This window comes from Dama dama, chromosome 3 (assembly GCF_033118175.1).
Source record: "Dama dama isolate Ldn47 chromosome 3, ASM3311817v1, whole genome shotgun sequence".
NCBI classification, from domain to species: domain Eukaryota; kingdom Metazoa; phylum Chordata; class Mammalia; order Artiodactyla; family Cervidae; genus Dama; species Dama dama.
In genome coordinates, this window is record NC_083683.1 from 27,281,425 (window position 1) to 27,306,236 (window position 24,812).

At 38.6% G+C, this 24,812-nt stretch overlaps 1 pseudogene; it reads left to right on the top strand.

Annotated features, from left to right (window-relative positions):
- Window positions 1-15,946: 15,946 nt before the first annotated feature.
- LOC133049144 (vasculin-like) lies at window positions 15,947-17,846 on the top strand (annotated as a pseudogene).
- The last annotated feature ends 6,966 nt before the right edge of the window (window positions 17,847-24,812 follow it).

A 24,812-nucleotide genomic window follows, 5' to 3' on the forward strand; every position in this document is an offset into this window, starting at 1 on the left:
TGAGCGACTTCACATGGTCATAGTCATGGTCATAGAAATATATTGAATTAATTATTTGAAATTTCTCATTCAATATATCACTTTAATTTATAATATTATATTGAATGGCCTTTAAGTTCCTGACATAAATCATGTTTGATTGTGAGTTTAAAGGGATTGTATTGTAAATTGGTAGAGCCACTATAGGGAACAGAATGGAGGGTCCTTAGAAAACAGTATGGAGGGTCCTTTATCTATAAAAATAGAGCTACCATTTTTGTTGTTGTTGTTCAGTGACTAAGTTGTGTCCAACTCTTTTGACCCCATGAACTGCAGCACACGAGGCTCCTCTGTCCTCCACTATATCCCAGAGTTTCCTCAGATTCATGTCTATTGACTCAGTGATGCTATCTAACCATTTCTTCCTCTGCCACCCCCTTCTTCTCTTTTGCTTTCAATCTTCCCCAGCATCAGGGACTTTTCCAATGAGTTGGCTCTTCACATTAGCTAGCCAAAGTATTGGAGCTTCAGCTTCAGCATCAGTCCTTCCAATGAACGTTCAGGGTTGGTTTCCTTTGGGATTGACTGGTTTGATCTCCTTACAGTCCAGGGGACTCTCAAGAGTCTTCATCAGCAGAATTCAAAAGCATCAATTCTTCCTCGCTTAGCCTTATTTATGGTCCAGCTCTCACATCAATACATTTCTACTGGAAAACTAGACCTTTGTTGGCAAAGTGATATCTCTGCTTTTCAACATAGTGTCTAGGTTTGTCATAGCTTTGCTTCAAAAGAGCAAGCCTCTTTTAATTTCATGGCTGCAGTAACCATCTGCAGTGATTTTGGAGCCCAAGAAAATAAAATCTGTCCCTACTTCCACCTTTTTCCTCTTCTGTTTGCCATGAATTGATGGGACCAGATGCCATGATCTTCGTTTTTTGAATGTTGTGTTTTAAGCCAGTTTTTTCACTTGCCTCTTTTACCTTTATCAAGAGGCTCTTTAGTTCTTCTTCACTGACTACCATTAGAGTGGTATCATTGGCATATCTGAGATTGTTGATATTTTTTCCAGCAATCTTGATTCCAGCTTGTGACTCATTCAGCCTGGTATTTGCATAGAAGTTAAACAATTAGGATGACAATATACAGCCTTGTTGTACTCCTTTCCCAATTTGGAACCAGTCAGTTCTTCCATGTCTGGTGCTAACTGTTGCTTCTTGATCTGCATACAGGTTTTTCAGGAGGCAAGTAAGGTGGCCTGGTATTCCCATTTCTCTAAGAATTTTCCACAGTTTGTTGTGATCCACACAGTCAAAGGTTTTTGTGTAGTCAGTGAAGCAGAAATAGATGTTTTTTCTGGAATTCCTTTGCTTTCTCCGTGATCCAGCAGATGTTGGCAATTTGATCTCTGGTTCCTCTGCCTTTTCTAAATCCAGCTTGTACATCAGGAAGTTCTCAGTTCACGTACTACTGAAGCCTAGCTTGAAGGATTTTGATCATAACCTTGCTAGCACATGAAATGAGTGCAGTTGTACGGTAGTTTGAACATTCTTTGGCACTGCCTTTCTTTGAGATTGAAACGAAAATTACCTTTTCCAGTCCTGTGGCCACTGCTGAGTTCTCCAAATTTGCTGATTTACTGTGTACAGCACTCTAACAGCATCATCTTTTAGTATTTGAAATAGCTCAGTTGTAATTCCATCACCTCCACTAGCTTTACTTGAAGTAATGCTCCCTAAGGCCCACTTGACTTCACACTCCAGGGTGTCCAGCTCTAGGTGAGTGACCACACCATAATGGTTATCCAGGTCAATGAGACCTTTCACATATAGTTCCTCTGTGTGTTCTTGCCATCTCTGCTTAATATCTTCTGCTTCTGACAGGTTGTTATAGTTTCTGTCCTTTATCATACTTGTCCTTGCATGAAATATTTCCTTGATAACTCCAGTTTTCTCAAAGAGATCTCTAGTCTTTCCCATTCTGTTGTTTTCCTCTATTTCTTTGCATTGTTCATTAAAAAAGTCCTTCTTATCTCTCCTTGCTAGTCTCTGGAGCTCTGCATTCAGTTGGGTATATCTTTCCCTTTCTCCCTTGCCTTTTGCTTCTCTTCTTTCCTCAGTCATTTGTAAAGCCTCCTCAGATAATCACTTTGCCTTCTTGCATTTGTTTTTCTTTGGGATGGTTTTGGTTGCTGCCTCCTGTAGAGTGTGTTTTGAAACTCTGTCCATGGGTCTTCAGGCATTCTGTCTACCAGATCGAATATCTTGAATCTATTTGTGACCTCCACTGAATAATCATAAGGGATTTAACTTAGGTCATACCTGAATGGCTTAGTGGTTTTCCCTACTTTCTTCAGATTAAGCCTGAATAAGGGGCTGATGATTCAGCCACCTGGAGTCAGCTCCAGGTCTGTTTTTGCTGACTCTATAGAGCTTCTCCATTTTCAGCTGCAGAGAATATAAACAGTCTGATTTTGGTGTTGACCATCTGGTGATGTCCATGTGTAGAGTTGTTACTTGGATTGTTGGAAAGGGTATTTACTATGAGCAGTGTGTTCTTTTGACAAAACTATGTTAACCTTTTCCCTAATTCATTTTGTACTTCAAGGCGAACTTGCCTGTTATTTTGGGCATCTCTTGACTTCCTACTTTTGTATTTCAATCCCCTATGATGAAAAGGACGTCTTTTGTGTGTGTGTTAGTCCTAGTAGGTCTTGTAGGTCTTCATAGAACCATTCAACTTCAGCTTCTTTCAGCATCAGTGGTTGGGGAATAGACTTGGATTACTGTGATGTTGAATTGTTTGCCTAGCAAGCAAACTAAGATCATTCTGCCCTTTTTGAGGTTGCATCAAAGTACTGCATTTCAGACTCTTTTGTTGACTATGAGGGCTATTCCATTTCTATTAAGGGATTCTTGTGTATAGTAATAGATATAATGGTCATCTGAATTAAATTCACCCATTCCCATACAATTTAGTTCACTGAGTCCTAAGATGTTCATGTTTAGTCTTGCCATATACTGCTTGACCACATCCAATTTGCCTTGATTCATGGACCTAATATTTCAGGTTCCTATGTGATATTTTTCTTACCAGCACTGAACTTATTTTCACTGCCACATACATCCCCAAACTGAGCATCATTTCTGCTTTCTCCCAGCCACTTCATTCTTTCTGGTGCTAGTAGTAACTGCCCTCTGCTCTTCACTACACTTTCCGACCTATGGGGCTGGTTAATTTCTGGTGTCATATCTTTTCACCTTTTTATACTGTTCATGGGTTTCTCCTGGCAAGAATGCTGGAGTGGATTGCCATTTCCTTCTCCAGTGACCGCATTTTGTCAGAACTCTTCACTATGACACATCTGTCTTGGGTAGCCCTGCATGGCATGGCTCACAGCTTTATTGAGTTATATAAGCCCTTTTGCCACAACAAGGCTGTGGTCCATAAAGGGGAGACCTACCATATGATCCTGCAGTTCCACTCCTGGGCATATATCTGGAGAAGACCATAATTCAAAAAGATATATGCATCTCAGTGTTCACTGCAACACTATTTACAATAGTTAAGACGTGGAAGCAGTCTAAATGTCCACTGAAAGATGAATGGATAAAGAAGATGTAGTATTTTTTGCAATGGAATTACTTAACCATGAAAAGAAATAATGTCATTTTTAGCAACATGAGTGAACCTAGAGACTATCATACTGAGTGAAGTAAGCCAAAGACAAATATTATATGATATTGCTTCTATGTGGAATCTAAAAAAAAAATGGTACAAATGAATTTATATATAAAAACAGGCCCACAGACATAAAAGACAAATTTATGGTTACAAGGGGAAAGAGAGGGAGGAAGAAATTAGGAGTTTGGGATTATCAAATTCATACTACTATATATAAAATAGATAACCAACAAGGACCTACTATATAGCTCAGGGAACTATTCTCAGTTTTTTGTGATTACCTATAAGGGAGAAGAAGCTGAAAAATTAGATATATACATGTATATGTAACTGAATCACTTTGTTATACACCTAAAACTAAGACAACACTATAAATCAGAAATTACTCAATAAAAATTAATTACTTAAAAAATACATAGTTTGCTTCTGTTCAGTACTGTACTGGAGGGTCTAGTCAGGGCAATTAGGCAAAAGAAGTAATAGACATATAGTTTGGAAAAGATGAGGTAAAATTATACCTGCAGGTGATGATATTATATACAGAAATCCTAAGGAATTTACACTAAAAAAACCTATTAGGGCTAATAAGCAAATTCAGCAAAATTGCAGGATATGAGAAATATATGAAAAGCAATTGTATTTCTAGTTATCTAGCAATGAATAATTAAAAAGGAAATTAAAATAATTCCAGTTTTTTTCTATAATTCCAGTTTTAACTGCATCAAAAATAAAACATTTAGGAATGAAGTTAACAAAAGAAGTGTATTTGAAATCTGTTTCCCATATTGCTTTCTTTCCTGCAGTTAGAATGTGACTGCAATATTCAGGAACTTTGTTTTGTTCATTCATTTTTCTCCAGCACCTAGAATACTGCCTAGCATGTCATAGTGTTTGATAAATAGTTATTGAGTATGTAATTGTATAGATTAATGAAAAGGCTTGTATGATTAGATAATTATCGTACTTGTTTGGTAGACAACATTGATAAAATCTCTAAAGTTGTTTTGTTTTGGGGCTCTGATCCACAGTAATAATTGGGCATAGTACAGATACAGTTATGGGTTTCCCTAGTGGCTTAGTCAGAGAAGGCAATGGCAACCCACTCTAGTACTCTTGCCTGGAAAATACTATGGATGGAGGAACCTGGTAGGATGCAGTCCGTGGGGTCGCTAGGAGTCAGACACGACTGAGCGACTTCACTTTCATGCATTGGAGAAGGAAATGGCAACCCACTCTAGTGTTCTTGCCTGGAGAATCCCAGGGACGGCGGAGCCTGGTGGGCTGCCATCTATGGGCTCGCACAGAGTTGGACACGACTGAAGCGACTTAGCAGCAGCAGCAGTAGCTTAGTGGTAAAGAATCCGCCTTCCAATGCAGGAGACATGGGTTCAATCCCTGGATCGGGAAGATCCCCTGGAGAAGGAAATGGCAACCCACTGCATTATTCTTTCCTTGGAAATCCCATGGACAGAGGAAACTGGCAGTCTACAGTATATGGGCTCGCAAGAGAGTTGGACACAGCTTAGCGACTAAGCAACAATGGATACAGTTATGGAGCTGGGGGTCTTTGAATCAGTTTCTGATCTTAAGACTGTTCTTTTTATCCTACTTTCTCAGACCCAACACATCCTAATAAACCACAGTCCCTAGCATCAAGTAAGTTGTTTTTTAAGCATCCTACATATGTATAGTTGTTCCAACCCAGCTGCAGTCTTAGGCAGGATGCCTGGATCATGCTGTTTATCCTCCCAAGTCTTGCTAACTGCATGACTTTCTGTTCTGTTTCTGGCCTGTGGAGATATTTATCTTGATTTTGTACCTAGCTAATGTCAGATGCTTTTATCTTTTTATACATTTCCAATCATGGCTGATGGTTTGAAACAACAAGAGCATGGTAATTTATGAACTCACTAAACCATCTCAATTAGAAGTCCTCATGCATTTCCAAATAATGTTCAAATGATTGCCAAATTTAATACCCAGGAGACAGCACATAAAAATTCGAATTTACACTTTATCTTGAAAATTTGGAACATCTGGCAACACTCGGCTTGCTTTTCTGCATGTGACGACTGAGTGGAGATAAGTAAATATTAAGACCCTTCAATTGGTCATTACTGTACAAGTTGCCAAGTTCTCACCACTGCACATTTTCTTAAACTTGACAGAAAAATGACTTCACTCCTTTGCTTTATCTGCTTAACCCCTGTATGTCTTTTAATTTATGATCCATATTTTGGGTACCTGATGAGCTAAAGCATCAAGTAATTTATTGAGAGGTTAAAAAACAAAAGCCACCCAACAGAAACGCAGTGATTATTTTGAATTGTATGTTAGAAATGAAACAAGAGAGAGCCAGTGAGTTTTTATTCTGTATCTTTGAGTCCCAAATTTCCAAACCTACTAAACTCTTTCATTTTAGGCCAACTTCTGCCCTTACAATTTTTTTTTTTCTGGATGAAAGTTTATATCTGTGAATGCCCTGGAATCGAGTGATGCAGTTACAGAGTGACTAATATAACACTAAGAATATCATGTACCTAGTCTTCTGTCAAGGTAAGATCTTTTTAATTCAATAAAGAAATGACTCACTTGATGATACTGATAAGCTTTTCTTCCTAAATTGGACTTAGTAGTTATAAGAATCAAATTTCTCATGTATGAAAAATCTGGGTCATCAGCACTTTTTGTCCACCTACCACAGATAGTCTTCCCAGAATAATCCTGGCCAGTCCCAAGTATTGTTATACTTGGTTTGGTTTGGTTTAGTTCTTAAGTCATGTCCGACTCTTGTGACCCCATGGACTGTTCCCCACCAGGCTCCTCTGTCCATGGGATTCTCCAGGCAAGAATACTGGAGTGGGTTGCCATTTCCTTCTCCAGGGGATCTTCCTGACCCAAGAATCGAGCCCAGGTCTCCTGCATCGCAGGCAAACTCTTTACTGACTGAGCCACCAGGGAAGCCCAATTGTTATACTTACTGAAGAATAAATTTCTGGTTTATACTAAGTATAAACCATCCAAAAATGTACAGATGTCCAAGACTAGCAAGGGAATGGGCATTTGCCTAGTTTATGTGATTACTTGTAGAGTTTCAGAAAAAAACCCTATTGCTTCCCATATTTACTAGTGAGTCATGGCGCCAGAATGACTATCTCTCACTTATTCAGGTTGGCCCAATTAAGCCAATGTTGAAGAGCAAATGCATCCTTTATGTTTGTGTCATCTGTCATCTTTAGTTAGATCTGCTCAGGTGGCCAGGACAGAGAGTCATTCAGGCAATGTCGTGTGAATAGGGATATTTTGAAAAGATGTGAGGTGATGAACAGCAATAAAGGAGCCTCCTTAGCAGCTTTACAGAGTCAATAAAGGAGCCTCCTTAGCAGCTTTACAGAGTGTCCTTCATGGAGTCTTATTTGTCGCTGTTCAGTGTTTAGCTACTGCAATTCTAGTGATCTAATAGCATCTTTAGTAACGTGATCATTTGCCCACCCACAGAAGTGGGCATTCATTGGTCCTTTCAAATTTTAATGCCTCAGCTTTCCTTTTTTTCTGCTTCTTTCCTTTTCTGATACAAAATCTACTGCTTTTTTTCCTATTGCTTCTATTTTCTTGTGATGTAATTTCTCTCTCTCTTATATTCTCAAATTCAAAACTACTTTTGATCTTGTTTGAACTTATAATGCTTTGTTACTCAAAAACTCTGGTCCTATCGAATGCAATCTAAAGATTCAATGCAATCTCTATCAAATTACCAATGGCATTTCCCCCAGAACTAGAACAAAAAATTTCACAATTAATGCAGAAACACAAAAGACTCTGAATAGCCAAAGCAATTGTGAGAAAGAAGAATGAAGCTGGAGGAATCAATCTCGCTGACTTCAGACTATACTACAAAGCTACAGTCATCAAGACAGTATGGTACTGGCACAAAAACAGAAATATAGATCAATGGAACAAGACAGAAAGTCCAGAGATAAACCCACCCAATAAAGTACTGTAAGTAATTTATTTTTGGCAAAGGAGGCAAGAATATACAATGGGGCAAAGAAAGCCTCTTCAACAAGTGGTGCTTGGAAAACTGGACAGCTGTGTGTAAAAGAATAAATTAGAACACTTCCTAACACCATCAGTTCAGTTCAGTTGCTCAGTCCTGTTCGACTCATTGTGACCCCATGGACTGCAGCATGCCAGGCCTCCCTGTCCATCACCAACTCCCAGAGCTTTCTCACTCTTGTCTATCGAGTCAGAGATGCCATCCAACCATCTCATCCTCTGTTGTTCCCTTCTCTTCTTGCCTTTGATCTTTCCCAGCATCAGGGTCTTTTCCAAGGAGTCAGTTCTTTGCATCAGGTGGCCAAAGTATTGGACTTTCAGCCTCAGCATCAGTTCTTCCAATGAACATTCAGGACTGATTTCCTTTAGGATGGACTGGTTCCATCTCCTTGAAGTCCAAGGGACTTTCAAGAGTTTTCTCCAACACCACTGTTCAAAAGCATCAGTTTTTCAGCACTCAGTTTTCTTTATAGTCCAATTCTCACATCCATACATGACTACTGGAGAAACCATAGCTTTGACTAGATGGACCTTTGTGACAAAGTAATGTTGCTGCTTTTTAATATGCTGTCTTGGTTGGTCATAACTTTTCTTCCAAGGAGTAAGTGTCTTTTAATTTCATGGCTGCAGTCACCATCTGCAGTGATTTTAGAGCTCAAAAAAATAAAGTCTGTCACTGTTTCCACTGTTTCCCCATCTATTTGCCATAAAGTGATGGGACTAGGTGCCATGATCTTAGATTTCTGAATGTATATTGTCACCCTGCTTATTTAACTTATATGCAGAATATATCATGCAAAATGCTGGGCTTGATGAAGCACAAGCTGGAATCAAGATTGCCAGGAGAAATATCAATAACCTCAGATATGCAGATGACACCACTCTTATGGCAGAAAGCAAAGAAGAACTAAAAAGTCTCTTGATGAAAGGGAAAGAGGAGAGAGAAAAATTTGGCTTAAAACTCAGCATTCAGAAAACTAAGATCATGGCATCTGGTCCCATCACTTCATGGCAAATTGATGGGGAAACAGTGGAAATAGTGAGGGACTATTTTTTTGGGCTCCGAAATCACTGCAGATGGTGACTGCAGCCATGAAATTAAAAGACGCTTGCTCCTTGGAAGAAAAACCATGACCAGCCTAGACAGCATATTAAAAAGCAGAGATTACTTTGCCAGCAAGGTCCATCTAATCAAAGCTATGGTTTTTCCGTTAGACATGTTTGGATGTGAGAGTTGGACTATAAAGAAAGCTGAGCACTAAAGAACTGATGCTTTTGAGCTGTGGTATGGAGAATACTTTTGAGAGTCCCTTGGACTTCAAGGAGATCGAACCAGTCCATCCTAAAGGAAATCAGTCCTGAATATTCATTGGAAGGACTGATGCTAAAGCTGAAACTCCAATACTTTGGCCACCTGTTGTGAAGAAATGACTCATTGGAAAAGACCCTGATGCTGGGGAAGATTGAAGGCAGGAGAAGGGCACAACAGAGGATGAGATGGTTGGATGGCATCACCAACTCGATGGACGAGTTTGGGCAAGCTCTGGGAGTTGGTGATGGACAGGGAGGCCTGGCATTCTGCATTCCATGGGGTGGCAAAGAGTTAGACATGACTGAATGACTAAACTGAACTGTAATATTCAGCCATAAAAAGGAATGCATTTGAGTCAGTTCTAATGAGGTGGATGAACCTGGAGCCTATTATGCAGACTGAAGTTAGTTAGAGAACGACTAATACTGTATATTAATGCATATGTGGAATCTAGAAAGATGATACTAATGAAATTATTTGCAGGGCAGCAATGGAGACAGTGGAGAAGGAAATGGCAGCCCACTCCTGTACTCTTGCCTGGGGAATCCCATGGACAGAGGAGCCTCGTGGGCTGCAGTCTATGGGGTCGCAAAGAGTTGGACACAACTGAGCCACTAACACATACGGTGGAGACAGAGACATACAGAACAGACTTATGGACACTGGAGCGGGGAGGAAGAAGAGGGTGGGATGTGTGGGGTGAGTAACATGGAAACATATGCATTACCATATATAAAATAAATAGCCACTGGGAATTTGCTGTAGGCCTCAGGGAACTCAAACCAGGGCTCTAATAACCTAGAGGCATGGGATGGGGAGGGTGGTAGAGGGAGGTTCTAGAGGGAGGGGACATCTGTATACCTATGGCTGATTCATGTTGATGTGTGGCAGAAACCAACAGAATTCTATAAACCAATTGTTCTTCAATTAAAAACTAAGAAAAACTCTGGTCCTTAGACCAGCAATATCAGCACTAACTTAGAATTTTTTAGAAATGCCAAATATCAGGTCCCCCCCGACTTCAAACTTGAATCATATTCTGCATATTATTAGAAGAACTTCAAGACTGAAGAAGTATTGCTTTAATGTGGTAACCCCTTTTCCTTTTCCCCAACCATCAATCCCACCTTATCTTTTTCTTCTTTCATCAACATTGTTTAATTTAGATCACACAGATGCTTTATTTGATAACACTATCAACAAATACTGTTAAGTCCCTGGTGCCTTTATCTCTTAAACACTGATTTTTAAAAATTTATTTGACAAGAGTCAAACTCTGAATCAATGCATCTATGTGCCATCTCTATACCTACTGCTGAATAGCCTGACATTGCCAAAAAAGTCACTTACCAGACAGATTGATTCCAATATATTGGATTCTTTAAGTCTGCCAATTCTTCCATGCCTTCCTGGTAAATTCTCTCCATTTTGAAAAGTTGTTTTAAGAATTGTACACTCCAGTCAAACTTTAAATATTTGTAACTCCTCTTCATTCTCAGCAGATGACTTCTCCTCCTACTTCCTGAAGAAAATAGAAGACATCAGATGGGAACTCCCTCAGCTTCCTGCTACCAAATTCATACAGTTCCATATGTACCCATGTTCTTCTCTTTTCCTCCTGTTTTAGTATAGGATATAGTCTGGTCATTGAGAGCCAGTCTTTCCCCCTGTGTTTGAATCTCATCCCTTCATGCCTTGTCAGAAATCGTATCAACTCCTCTCTGGCTACACTCTGCTTTTTATTCGGCATGTCCTTCTAAATTGGCTTATTTCCGATTACATGTAAACTTGTTCATGTATTTTCCATCTAAAAGCAACGTTCTTTTATTGACTTCCATGTTCCCCCTCCAATTCCTTTCAATGTTTTCCATTTCTTTAAATCTAAAGTTCCTAAAGAGTAGTTTTCATTATTTGGTGAGTTCATTTCCTCACCTCTCACTGTTCAATCCTTTTCAGTATGGTGGTTTTTTGCTAGCATTGAACCAGAACATCCATTACCGGTGACCTCATGATTTAAATCCAATGGATATTTTCCACTAATTTTTTTCTGATCTCCCAGAGCTCTTACCCACTATTTGTTTCTTGAAACGTGTTTATTTTGGTTTCCAGGGCACCATGTTATCAAAGTTTTCTGCCTTACTTTCTAGCACTTCTTTCTCTGTTACTTTGCAGACTTATCCTTCTCTTACTAGTTAGTTCTAAGCACTTTCCCTTTGTGTTTTGTACTCTTTTATAGGTTAGGTCCACTAGATCAGATGTTGTCATGATAGAGTTTGGTGTGCAAGTCGTTCATTATGAATCAACACTTGGGGGAGGAAGGAAAAGATGTGAGAAAGAAGTTGAACTTTGGCAGAGTCCCAACAAAGCTTTGGCCAGCCTGAGAGTGGAGGTGAGGGAATTTTAAATCATGGATGCATCCACCGTTGGATTAACATGGCTGAGCTTCATACTCCTCCCTTACTTACTAGAAATGAGGTGTCCAGAAAAGGCATGAGATCCCGTGAGGAGGTTCTTTCAGCTGAGGCCGATGGTGGAGGAGCAGGAGGACATCTGTTGGGAGATGTAAACGGTGCATCTTTGTGTCTATCACGAGTTCTCTTTCTGGACAGCACTTGCCATGTCCATGGCTCAGTTTTCACCAATTTGCTAATGCCTCCCAAATTTATACACCCATACCTCTGACCTTGTGACACATACACTCAGTTGCCTATTCAATATCTCTACTTGGATGCCTCAAAGATTTCATGAGTCCAGCATTTCTAAACCTCGTAACAAATCTTGTCAAACTTATCTCCTAAATATTTTATGAATCTGCTCACTTCTCTCCTTTTCTAAAGCCACTGCTTCAGTCTGTACTATTTGCTGTAGCCTGAACACTTGCAGAGTTATTCTGTTTGGTCTGTACAAGTCCACTCTGTAGCTTTCATCAGTTTATTATATTGCAGCTATAGAAATATTTTATACACTTTTTAGTGTGTTACCTCCTCTCTGTCCCCAACTCCCATCCCTTTAGGGACTTACTATCATTGTTTTAGATAGAGACCAAAATAATGAATGTAGCCCTCAAGGGCTTCTGTATTTGGCTCCTGTCTATGCCTTTAGCTTAACCTCACTCTATTCCTTCCCTCAATCCCTGTATCGCACTGGTACTGCCTGACTGATTTTCCAGTGGGCTCACAAGAATCTCATAGTACTGTTCCCTCTTCTAGTAATATTCTTTTCCAATTCCTCAGCTTGTTACCTCTATTTCACCTTTATCTCTCAGCTCAAGCCACCTTTTTTCTTCCCCCCAGATAAGTCTTCTTGAGCCTGTCATACTGAGTCAGGTTCTCACAGCACTGTTTTACTTCCTCATAGCACATGTGTTAGAATATAAATGTATGCTCATTCATGTGACTGACTGACTAATATTTAACTTCCCCGTTAGTAAGCTCCATGAGCACAGAAAACAGCTGTCCTTTCTTCAGTGTCCACAGTATTTGGGGCCCAGCCTGACCCAGAGTATATCCTCAGTCTATACATACTGAATAAATGTAAATGTCCAAAGCTAGAGCACTTGAAGGGATTGCTAGCCACCATCCAATATAGAGCCCATCAAGCAAACTTTTTATTTCAGGCTACCAAAAGGCTCTTGGTTCATCCTGTTCATTGCTTCTGGGGAGGAAGTTGGTTTAAATCTGTGTAGTCTAATCACATGCAACCAACCTCAGCCAATCTTGCTTTAGGGTTACATGTTGCTTTTTCAGAAGGTACCTTATGGGTATAGCGGGTCTTGGAGAATGAAAGGCACTTCCTTAGTTTCATATTCCCTAGTTTCATAGTTTATTTACATTTGTGATTAAATGACATTAGATTATAGTCTTGGTGAACATAAGAGAAATAAAACCTACCCATACTTTTCTTCCATGACTGTGGTATTAGTGTCATTTTAAGCACAATTTTTAATAAGCAAGTCCTATTGAATGTGCTCTTAACTCTGACTGAGTAGAGTTGTAGGAAAGTTACCTTAGAAATGTTCACTGTAGCTGGTATTATACAAAATCTAAATATTTTGCCCATATAAATGCATGAATACTAATGATTTTCCTCTGGAAAATTCTCAAAGTGATTTGCCAACACACAGAATGTTCACCAATACCAGCCAGGTCTGAGACTGCAGCTGGGGGAAGCTGGGGGCAGTTGTTTAATGCAGCATGATTAGGCTTTTTCAAAATGCAAATATAAAAGAATACCTTATTCAACTGAAGCTTCAGGGGAAATTTAGAAAGGCAAATGCAATTATGCAGGTCAGATAGCTGCCAAAGAAGGAGGTGGCCAACATCTTTAATTTTGTAAAGAGGGCTGTTATCATTTTATATATATAAATCTCCATCTGCCCCTGGGGAGATAATGAGTCCTTTAGGGTACAAAGTGAAGAGATATTTTTCATAAAGATTAGTTATATGTAAATTATAACTGTTGGTGCCAAGATACATATAGCATTTGCTATCAAACGGACAACCATACTTCATATAACCAGACAATGCTAAGCAGTGGTCAAGGCCTAAAATTATTATGCATGAATTTTAATTTTTTAACTCTGTGGTGATAGCAGACAGAAGAGAAGGATATTATTTGCCACATTGTCTCTTGAAAAATGGCTAGAGAAAATCTAGTTGGAACATATATAAACAGCCAGTGTTTAGACAATAAATGTTACACAACACACATATGTACATATATATATATATATATATATATACTTATTATTTTCCTTACCTGCTAAGCGAAATCCTGAGCTCAGTAAAAATTCTTTTAGGTTCTTGTGTAGTCTTGCTTTCATCAGAAGCCAAGAGATCAAATGAAAAGAGTTGATTTTTTTAATATCAAGCATTTATAAATAAATTCATTTTACTGAGTACCAAGAATGTATTCAACTGGGGTTGAGAACTAGGGATAGGAGAGTGAGCAAAACTAGATGGTCTCTACCTTAGCATTTACAGTACATCAAGTATGATAGATTCTAATGAAGCAATCATGCAAACAACTATAAAGCTACAACTGGGTCCAAAGATGTCAAAGGGAGGTACCCAGTACAGTTCCAAGAAAACTGAAAATAAGTGTAATGGGTGGATTGTTGTGGTCAAGGAGGACAGGGAGAATCTGTCCTTCTCTGAAGAGGAGATGTTTGAGCAGAGCTCTGAAGAATGAAAACAGAAAACCTGCCAGGCAAAAACAAGAGCCTATGTGACATTTCTGTGGCGGGAGGTTGCCTTGTATGTAGGAATAACTGAAGGAAGACCAGTGAGGTACAGTGACGGGAGCACGAGGAAGGTGTGACGGGACGCAGGGTCGCAGGACCTGGACTGCGCTGGGTTCCACATGCCATGTCGGGTTGTTTGGTCTTTCCATTCAGGGAAACACAAAATATTAAAGTATTCTAAAGAGAAGGCAACAAGATCCAATTTGTATTAACTCCTCAGATTAATGTCAATTAAATTTAGACTGCCAATGTATATATACTGATACGTGTGTGGAATAATACATGTGTATAGAACATTAGCACATCTTATTTCATCCCATGTCCTTAAATATAGGGAGATATTTTGAAAATGAATTTTGGACTGAGACTGGTTGTGGGGGAGGGAAAAGCGGCAAAGGGGATTATTCAAAGTACCGAAAACCTACTCCCGGGATCGAGCGCAGTGGCACCTCTAGGCCAGGGGCACCTCTGGTGTGGCAGAAGGTGGTTGAATTACTCAGATATGAAGATCATCTTCTAGGTTTTGTGTAAAAGGCCCCAGATATTTCAAGTGGTCATTTTGGAAGTACAGTGTTCTTGGATAATTTTATTAAAGTTTATTAAAATTGGGAAGAATCATCTCTGAAGTGAATTGATAGTAGTGAACAATTCTACAAGCTACTTAAACAGAGATCCAGGCATTTCTTCAGTATTTTGGTTCAAACAGATTATATAACTGGTTTATAGTGTTTCAGCTGATGGTAGTTTTGCCTTCCCCCAACCCCTCCCCTGTTGTTGGTATTCTTCAGCCAAAACTGTAAGATATGTTTGATTTGTGTACTGAGTAGTTCAGCAGTTTCAAATTACTGTTTAAATATTGCTGAAGTTTTTCATGGCAGTTTATTTTACCTTTGTTAAAAGTTTTAGGGTTATCGTTAACCATCTTTCTAAATTCCATATATATGCGTTAATATACTCTATTGGTCTTTATCTTTCTGGCTTACTTCACTCTGTATAATGGGCTCCAGTTTCATCCATCTCATTAGAACTGGTTCAAATGAATTCTTTTTAATGGCTGAGTAATATTCCATGGTGTATATGTACCACAACTTCCTTATCCATTGGTCTGCTGATGGGCATCTAGTTTGCTTCCATGTCCTGGCTATTATAAACAGTGCTGCAGAGACACAGATGTACAGAACAGACTTTTGGACTCTGTGGAAGAAGGCGAGGGTGGGGTGTTTCGAGAGAACAGCATCAAAACATGTATATTATCAAGGGTGAAACAGATCACCAGCCCAGGTTGGATGCATGAGACAAGTGCTCGGGGCTGGTGCACTGGGAAGACCCAGAGGGATCGGGTGGAGAGGGAGGTGGGAGAGGGGATCAGGATGGGGAACACATGTAAATCCATGGCTGATTCATGTCAATGTATGGCAAAAACCACTACAATATTGTAAAGTAATTAGCCTCCAACTAATAAAAATAAATGGAGAAAAAAAAAAGTTTTAGGAATTTTTGACCTCAGCCCTTTTCGTGTCACAATGGGACAACTTTTCTAAATGAAGACACTGAATGAATACAGAGTTTTTTTGCTCTTATCTTTTATTTACGTGGAAATTTAAGATGTGGCAGTTTCCCAGCAGCATGGTAGTATTGAGATAACTGTGTGTCTCTGTTTATGCTGATGCTTAGGAATGCTCTTCAGATGTGAAATTTTCTTTTTGTTTTTGCTTTTTGACTCATAAATTGGATTATTTCATCTGGAGTGGATAAGTACAACAGTGACAAGTACATGGAATAATAAAGAAGACTTTAAAATCTTAAAATCCAAGGAACTTGGGTAATTCTGGCGATAGCCATATGAAAACTTTAAAACAGAAGTATGGGTAGCTGACTGAAGTAACTCTATGTCAAATAGCCATAGGTTAAGTGTCTTCAAAGAACTTGGATATTATTTCAGAGGATACAAAATAAAAAAACAAACTGGAAAACATAAAGATTACGGAGACAAACCCAACACCTTCCTGTGCAGTCCTGTTGGAATTTGGACTTGCCATGAGGTATTGAAACCTTGTTTCGCTGAGTTGGAGAGACTGGACCTAAATGGCGCAGCATGACTTTGCTCCAGCCTGGCTTAATTTTCCGACCCCACCATCATCAACAAAGTCGTCACTGAATTTTGAAAAGCATTCTGAAAACTTTTCATGGACAGAAAATCGTTATGATGTGAACCGCCAGCGACACAACTCTTCAGATGGCTTTGATTCTGGTATTGGACGTCCTAATGGAGGTAACTTTGGAAGGAAAGAAAAAAATGGATGGCGTACACATGGACGAAATGGTACTGAAAACATAAATCATCGAGGGGGATACCATGGGGGAAGTTCCCATTCTCGTAGCAGTATTTTCCATTCTGGAAAAAGCCAAGGACTACATGAAAACAACATACCTGACAGTGAAACAGGGAGGAAAGAAGACAAGAGAGAACGCAAGCAGTTTGAGGCTGAGGATTTTCCATCTCTAAATCCTGAATATGAGAGAGAACCAAATCAGAATAAATCTTTAGCTGTGGGTGTATGGGGCCTACATGCCCAGACACACACATACCCAACCAAAAAAATCTCCCAAGCTCCTCTCTTAGAATATCCCTCGAATCCTAAATCTAGAACTCAAAGGATGCTGGTCATTAAGAAAGGTAATACAAAAGACTTACAATTATCTGGATTCCAGTAGTAGGGAATCTTCAGTCACAGTCAGTTAAGAATGGGACTGGTCCAAGTGTTTATAAAGGCTTAGTTTCTAAACCTGCTGCTCTACCTACAAAACCTACACAATGGAAAAGCCAAACTAAAGAAAATAAAGTTGGGACTTCTTTCCCTCATGAGTCTACATATGCTGTTGGCAACTTTAATGCTTTTAAATTAACTGCCAAGAATTTTAGTCCATCAACAACTTCAGTGAAAGAGTGTAATCACTCAAATTCTTCTTCACCTGTTGACAAACTTAATCAGCAGCCTTGTCTAACCAAACTGACACGAATGCGCACAGATAAGAAGAGTGAGATTTTGAAAGCACTGAAAAGGGACAGAGTGGAAGAGGAACATGAAGATGAAAGCCATGTGGGCTCAGAAAAGGATGATGACCCATTTAATTTGCCTAACAGCAATAGTACTCACCAAGAAAGGGATGTAAACCAAAACTTCGAAGAAAATGAAATTCCACGAGAGAATGACAATGCCTCGGTAATTTCCCAACAGATCATTCGATCTTCAGCCTTCCCACAGACTGACATTCTTTCTAGTTCACTTGAAGCAGAACACAGATTGTTAAAGGAGATGGGTTGGCAGGAAGACAGTGAAAATGATGAAACACGTGCAGCCTTATCTGAGGATGAAATGAGAGAATTCCAAGTTATTAGTGAACAGTTACAGAAGAGTGGTCTGAGGAAAAATGGTATTTTGAGAAATGGCCTGATCTGTGACTTCGAGTTTGGACCCTGGAGAAACAGCACTTTCAAACCCACTGTTGAGAATGACGACACAGAAAAGTAGCAGTGACACATCAGATGACGACGATGTGCGAAGGACTTCCTAACAGCTTTAGAAATTTTAGTGTGACACATCTCTCACACTGTTTGGGGGAAATTGTAAAAATGGAGAACTATAATTTATGTAGTAAAATACCCCATTAGAAGATGATTTTTTGGGGGGACTTCAATATGAAGAAAACCAAAAATATTGTGTTGGACTGTGTTGAACATTATTTCTTTGTAAATGAATGTTGTAGAAACAAGGACTTTGGTTGATCCAATGTTGACTTTCTTCATCACTGCAGCATATCTCTGACTAGCAATGTGATAATGTAACAAATGAGAGTTTCTCATTTAATAATTAAAAAATTGTGTGATGTTTAAAAAAAAGAAAGAAAGTGAATTTTGATACTCATCACCATTTTGAAAATGATTAATAAAGTAATTAAATGGAATTCATTAAAAAAGTAGAAATGGCTTTGTTTTTCAAACACAGAAACGATCTTGGTTAATGGAAGATTTAAGAAGGTGAAGATTAATAAGTATTTTGAATGTAGATGAATAGAGGGTGAGAAGCAAGTAACAGAAAGATGGAAGCATATAAACGAGAAACTGAAAAATATAAGGTCAAGTTTGGGTATTCAAAAATATAAAAGGTATAATGTTAAGTCTGGGCATTGAAAAATAATGTTTAGTCTGAATGCAAAGGAGACACTAGAAAGTAAAATAAATGAGAAAAGTAATGTGCTTTTGAGTTTTTCCATTTTTTTCTATTTTGCCATTCCTGCATTTCTTCTTTAGGAGAAGAACTCCCTCCTACAAGGGTGGTTCATGTAGTCTGAGAAGAACTGACCCCACCCACCAGCTCCGAGGGTAGCCAATCAGAGTTCTTCATTTCCAGGGCCACAGATTGATTTAGGAATGGGCCTTTGATTCAAGGCCCTAAATATTCATTGTAAACACTGATGCTGAGGCTGAAGCTCCAGTACTTTGGCCACCTGATGCAAACAGCCAACTCATTGGAAAAGACACTGATGCTGGGAAAGACTGAAGGCAAAAGGAGAAAGCAGCAGAGGATGAGATGGCTGGATGGCATCACTGATTGAATAGACATGAACTTGGTTATGCTCTGGGAGATGGTGAGGGACAGGGAAGCCTCGTGTGCTGTAAGTCCATGAGGTTGTGAAAAGTTGGACATGACTTGGTGACTGAACAACAACAGGTATGATTCAAGAAGACATAAAAGGAGTCATTCCTGTAATAATTTCAGAAGCTAATGGGATAGATGTACTCTCTTTTTTGGGGGATGGCTAGTGTAACAATGTATTAAGATTCAAGTATTCTGTTTTGCAATCAGTGAAGAATTTGTCTGAAAATGACAATAGAAAATAAAGCAGAGTCAAGAAATGGAGAAAAAAACAGGTTGCAATTGACAGTGGTTAACCTCCTGGAGCCAGATACACTCTGAAGTTTCCAGTTATACAGCCTAATCATGGAAAAAAAAAATAGGTTTAAGCTAGCTTGAGTTGAGTTTCTGTCATTTGAAACTATTAGTATAAGCCTTGCCTTTGCACCAGTCTTACAGAAAGCTCATACTTGGACCAATCTAACCATCTGTCATCTCTGTACACCTGGGATCTTAGAAATAATTGTAAAGTCACTGTAAGAATACCTCAGAAATGTAAAGTGCTGCTGGAGATCACATGAGCATATGGGTTGGTGCCATGAAACAGTTCGGACTTCAACACTGCTTGGATATATATATATCTATTGGTTATCGGTTAGATATCTATCTATATCTAATGGTTAGAATCTCTCCCATTCTCATCAGTAATTATATATATATATAAAAATATATATATATCTCATTATATTAATATCCTCTATCCTATTAATTTTAGCTTCATTCTTGGTAGATGATGCTTCCTTTTACTTCACTGAGAAAATTGAAACCAAAGTGTCCCTCTACCTACCAATTGCTCAGCATCTGCAGTCATCCTTTCTTCTTTTCCTTTTTTTTTTTTTAAATTTATTTTTTATTTTTTTTCCCCTTTATTTATTTATTTTGTTTTTCAGTGGGTTTTGTCATACATTGATATGAATCAGCCATAGATTTACACGTATTCCCCATCCCGATCCCCCCTCCCACCTCCCTCTCCACCCGATTCCTCTGGATCTTCCCAGTGCACCAGGCCCGAGCACTTGTCTCATGCATCCCACCTGGGCTGGTGATCTGTTTCACCATAGATAATATACATGCTGTTCTTTCGAAACATCCCACCCTCACCTTCTCCCACAAAGTTCAAAAGTCTGTTCTGTACATCTCTGTCTCTTTTTCTGTTTTGCATATAGGGTTGTCGTTACCATCTTTCTAAGTTCCATATATATGTGTTAGTATGCTGTAATGTTCTTTATCTTTCTGGCTTACTTCACTCTGTATAATGGGCTCCAGTTTCATACATCTCATTAGAACTGGTTCAAATGAATGCTTTTTAATGGCTGAGTAATATTCCATGGTGTATATGTACCACAGCTTCCTTATCCATTCATCTGCTGATGGGCATCTAGGTTGCTTCCATGTCCTGGCTATTATAAACAGTGCTGCGATGAACATTGGGGTACACGTGTCTCTTTCAGATCTGGTTTCCTCAGTGTGTATGCCCAGAAGTGGGATTGCTGGGTCATATGGCAGTTCTATTTCCAGTTTTTTAAGAAATCTCCACACTCTTTTCCATAGTGGCTGTACTAGTTTGCATTCCCACCAACCGTGTAAGAGGGTTCCTTATTTTCCACACCCTCTCCAGCATTTATTGCTTGTAGACTTTTGGATAGCAGCCATCCTGACTGGCGTGTAATGGTACCTCATTGAGGTTTTGATTTGCATTTCTCTGATAATGAGTGATGTTGAGCATCTTTTCATGTGTTTGTTAGCCATCTGTATGTCTTCTTTGGAGAAATATCTGTTTAGTTCTTTGGCCCATTTTTTGATTGGGTCATTTATTTTTCTGGAATTGAGCTTCAAGTGTTGCTTGTATATTTTTGAGATTAATCCTTTGTCTGTTTCTTCATTTGCTATTATTTTCTCCCAATCTGAGGGCTGTCTTTTCACCTTGCTTATAGTTTCCTTTGTAGTGCAAAAGCTTTTAAGTTTCATTAGGTCCCATTTGTTTAGTTTTGCTTTTATTTCCAATATTCTGGGATGTGAGTCATAGAGGATCTTGCTGTGATTTATGTCGGAGAGTGTTTTGCCTATGTACTCCTCTAGGAGTTTTATAGTTTCTGGTCTTACAATTAGATGTTTAATCCATTTTGAGTTTATTTTTGTGTATGGTGTTAGAAAGTGTTCTAGTTTCATTCTTTTACAAGTGGTTGACCAGTTTTCCCAGCACCACTTGTTAAAGAGGTTGTCTTTTTTCCATTGTATCTCCTTGCCTCCTTTGTCAAAGATAAGGTGTCCATAGGTTCGTGGATTTATCTCTGGGCTTTCTATTCTGTTCCATTGATCTATATTCCTGTCTTTGTGCCAGTACCATACTGTCTTGATGACTGTGGCTTTGTAGTAGAGTCTGAAGTCAGGCAGGTTGATTCCTCCAGTTCCATTCTTCTTTCTCAAGATTACTTTGGCTATTCGAGGTTTTTTGTATTTCCATACAAATTGTGAAATTATTTGTTCTAGTTCTGTGAAAAATACCGTTGGTAGCTTGATAGGGATTGCATTGAATCTATAGACTGCTTTGGGTAGAATAGCCATTTTGACAATATTGATTCTTCCAATCCATGAACACGGTATGTTTCTCCATCTGTTTGTGTCCTCTTTGATTTCTTTCATCAGTGTTTTATAGTTTTCTATGTATAGGTCTTTTGTTTCTTTAGGTAGATATACTCCTAAGTATTTTATTCTTTTTGTTGCAATGGTGAATGGTATTGTTTCCTTAATTTCTCTGTCTGTTTTTTCATTGTTAGTATATAGGAATGCAAGGGATTTCTGTGTGTTAATTTTATATCCTGCAACTTTACTATATTCATTGATTAGCTCTAGTAATTTTCTGGAAGAGTCTTTAGGGTTTTCTATGTAGAGGATCATGTCATCTGCAAACAGTGAGAGTTTCACTTCTTCTTTTCCTGTCTGGATTCCGTTTACTTCTTTTTCTGCTCTGATTGCTGTGGCCAAAACTTCCAACACTATGTTGAATAGTAGTGGTGAGAGTGGGCACCCTTGTCTTGTTCCTGGTTTCAGGGGAAATGCTTTCAATTTTTCACCATTGAGGGTGATGCTTGCTGTGGGTTTGTCATATATAGCTTTTATTATGTTGAGGTATGTTCCTTCTATTCCTGCTTTCTGGAGAGTTTTAATCATAAATGAGTGTTGAATTTTGTCAAAGGCTTTCTCTGCATCTATTGAGATAATCATATGGTTTTTATCTTTCAATTTGTTAATGTGTATTACATTGATTGATTTGCGGATATTAAAGAATCCTTGCATTCCTGGGATAAAGCCCACTTGGTCATGGTGCATGATATTTTTAATATGTTGTTGGATTCTGTTTTGCCAGAATTTTGTTAAGGATTTTTGCATCTATGTTCATCAGTGATATTGGCCTGTAGTTTTCTTTTTTTGTGACATCTTTGTCTGGTTTTGGAATTAGGGTGATGGTGGCCTCATAGAATGAGTTTGGAAGTTTACCTTCATCTGCAATTTTCTGGAAGAGTTTGAGTAAGATAGGTGTTAGCTCTTCTCTAAATTTTTGGTAGAATTCAGCTGTGAAGCCATCTGGTCCTGGGCTTTTGTTTGCTGGAAGATTTCTGATTACAGTTTCGATTTCCTTGCTTGTGATGGGTCTGTTAAGATCTTCTATTTCTTCCTGGTTCAGTTTTGGAAAGTTATACTTCTCTAAGAATTCATCCATTTCATCCAAGTTGTCCATTTTATTGGCATCGAGCTGCTGGTAGTAGTCTCTTATGATCCTTTGTATTTCAGTGTTGTCTGTTGTGATCTCTCCATTTTCATTTCTAATTTTGTTAATTTGGTTCTTCTCTCTTTGTTTCTTAATGAGTCTTGCTAATGGTTTGTCAATTTTGTTTATTTTTTCAAAAAACCAACTTTTAGCTTTGTTGATTTTTGCTATGGTCTCTTTAGTTTCTTTTGCATTTATTTCTGCCCTGACTTTTAAGATTTCTTTCCTTCTGCTAACCCTGGGGTTCTTCATTTCTTCCTTCTCTAATTGCTTTAGGTGTAGAGTTAGGTTATTTATTTGGCTTTTTTCTTGTTTCTTGATGTAAGCCTGTAATGCTATGAACCTTCCCCTTAGCACTGCTTTTACAGTGTCCCATAGGTTTTGGGTTGTTGTGTTTCATTTTCATTCATTTCTATACATATTTTGATTTCTTCTATGATTTGTTGGTTATTCAGAAGCGTGTTATTTAGCCTCCATATGTTTGAATTTTTAACAGTTTTTTTCCTGTAATTGAGATCTAATCTTACTGCACTGTGGTCAGAAAAGATGACTGGAATGATTTCAATTTTTTTGAAATTTCAAGACCAGATTTATGGCCCAGGATGTGATCTATTCTGGAGAAGGTTCCATGTGCACTTGAGAAAAAGGTGAAGTTGATTGTTTTGGGGTGAAATGTCCTATAGATATCAATTAGGTCTAGCTGGTCCATTGTGTCATTTAAGGTTTGTGTTTCCTTGTTAATTTTCTGTTTAGTTGATCTATCCATAGTTGTGAGTGGGGTATTAAAGTCTCCCACTATTATTGTGTTACTATTAATTTCCTCTTTCATACTCGTTAGCGTTTGCCATACATATTGCGGTCCTCCTATGTTGGGTGCATATATATTTATAATTGTTATATCTTCTTCTTGGATTAATCCTTTGATCATTATGTAGTGTCCTTCTTTGTCTCTTTTCACATCCTTTATTTGAAAGTCTATTTTATCTGATATGAGTATTGCGACTCCTGCTTTCTTTTGGTCTCCGTTTGCGTGAAATATTTTTTTCCAGCCCTTCACTTTTAGTCTGTATGTGTCTCTTGTTTTGAGGTGGGTCTCTTGTAGACAGCATATATAGTGGTCTTGTTTTTGTATCCATTCAGCCAATCTTTGTCTTTTGGTTGGGGCATTCAACCCATTTACATTTAAGGTAATTATTGATAGGTGTGGTCCTGTTGCCATTTACTTTGTTGTTTTGGGTTCACCTTTATACAACCTTTCTGTGTTTCCTGTCTAGAGAAGATGCTTTAGCATTTGTTGAAGAGCTGGTTTGGTGGTGCTGAATTCTCTCAGCTTTTGCTTGTCTGTAAAGCTTTTGAATTCTCCTTCATATCTGAATGAGATCCTTGCTGGGTACAGTAATCTATGTTGTAGGTTATTCTCTTTCATTACTTTCAGTATGTCCTGCCATTCCCTTCTGGCCTGGAGGGTTTCTATTGATAGATCAGCTGTTATCCTTATGGGAATCCCTTTGTGTGTTATTTGTTGTTTATCCCTTGCTGCTTTTAGTATTTGTTCTTTGTGTTTGATCTTTGTTTATTTGATTAATATGTGTCTTGGGGTGTTTCGCCTTGGGTTTATCCTGTTTGGGACTCTCTGGGTTTCTTGGACTTGGGTGGTATTTCCTTCCCCATTTTAGGGAAGCTTTCAGCTATTATCTCCTCGAGTATTTTCTCATGGCCTTTCTTTTTGTCTTCTTCTTCTGGGACTCCTATTCTTCTTTTCCTTTTGAGACATCACAAGGAGAGGCTTTCTTCTTCTTGCTCAGAATAACTATCTTGTGCTTTGATTTCCATTTTCTTCACTTCCTTATGGACCTTGCTCTGTTGATCTTCTTGTTCCCTGTGTTATCACTCCCTCTCTATTGATTCTTCATGTGTATTCTTTTCCGTTCAAAATAACTTTACCGATTTCATATCCTCCTCCTCTATCTGTGGCACCTTCTTTATTTTTCCTTCACAAGCACGCTTCTTGAAAGAGTTACTTAGATACCTCTATTTCCTAACCTCTCATTTGTGCGTTAACTCACTACAGTCTGA